Source organism: Morone saxatilis, unplaced genomic scaffold (assembly GCF_004916995.1).
Source record: "Morone saxatilis isolate NCDOM2014 unplaced genomic scaffold, NCSU_SB_2.0 Contig14, whole genome shotgun sequence".
Lineage (NCBI taxonomy): Eukaryota > Metazoa > Chordata > Actinopteri > Moronidae > Morone > Morone saxatilis.
Window position 1 is genome coordinate 4,144,068 of NW_023339696.1, and position 330 is coordinate 4,144,397.

A 330-nucleotide genomic window follows, 5' to 3' on the forward strand; every position below is an offset into this window, starting at 1 on the left:
ACAGATCCCGTCGTGTACTCGCACTCAGTGGGTCATGCTGCCATTACAGTCTGTGCTGCAGTGCAAGGGAACCCGACTTTTCCATATATGTTCTTAAGAGTTTGGAGTAAGTTGCTTGGCTGCTGCCTGTGTTGTCCGTTGGTTGGGAATTGCAATCGTTTGCTGGGTAATGAATTATGCAGTGAGAAGATAGGCTACCAAGGGCTGTTGTCAGGCTGTCTGCCCCTGGTTAACGTTACAGTCCTTACAACATGGACTGTGTGCATTACTTGGCAGTGATCTGATGAAATATATGTTATTAATTTTGAGTCAATGTCTATATATGTCTAT